This window comes from Bison bison, unplaced genomic scaffold (assembly GCF_000754665.1).
Source record: "Bison bison bison isolate TAMUID 2011002044 unplaced genomic scaffold, Bison_UMD1.0 scf7180017864378, whole genome shotgun sequence".
NCBI lineage: Eukaryota > Metazoa > Chordata > Mammalia > Artiodactyla > Bovidae > Bison > Bison bison.
In genome coordinates, this window is record NW_011494950.1 from 7,026,074 (window position 1) to 7,026,622 (window position 549).

Consider the following 549-nt stretch of genomic DNA (forward strand, 5'->3'; position numbering starts at 1 on the left):
ATCAGTACCATATTTTTAGATTCCATATATATGTGTTAATATACTATATTTTTCTCTTTTACTCACTTCATTCTGTATAAAAGGCTCTAGGTTCATCCACCTCACTAGAACTGACACAAATGTATTCTTTTTTTAATGGCTGAGTAACCTTCCATTGTAATATGTACCACTCCTTCCTGTATTCATTTGTCAATGGACGATGGCTTCCACGTCCTCAGTTCAGTTCAGTTGCTCTGTCATGTCCGACTCTTTGCGACCCCATGAATTGCAGCACGCCAGAACTCCTTGTCCATCACCAACTCCCGGAGTTCACTCAGACTCATGTCCATCGTGTCAGTGATGCCATCCAGCCATCTCATCCTCTGTCGTCCCCTTCTCCTCCTGCCCCCAATCCCTCCCAGCATCAGAGTCTTTTCCAATGAGTCAACTCTTCGCATGAGGTGGCCAAAGTACTGGAGTTTCAGCTTTAGCATCATTCCTTCCAAAGAAATCCCAGGGCTGATGTCCTTCAGAATGGACTGGTTGGATCTCCTTGCAGTCCAAGGGACT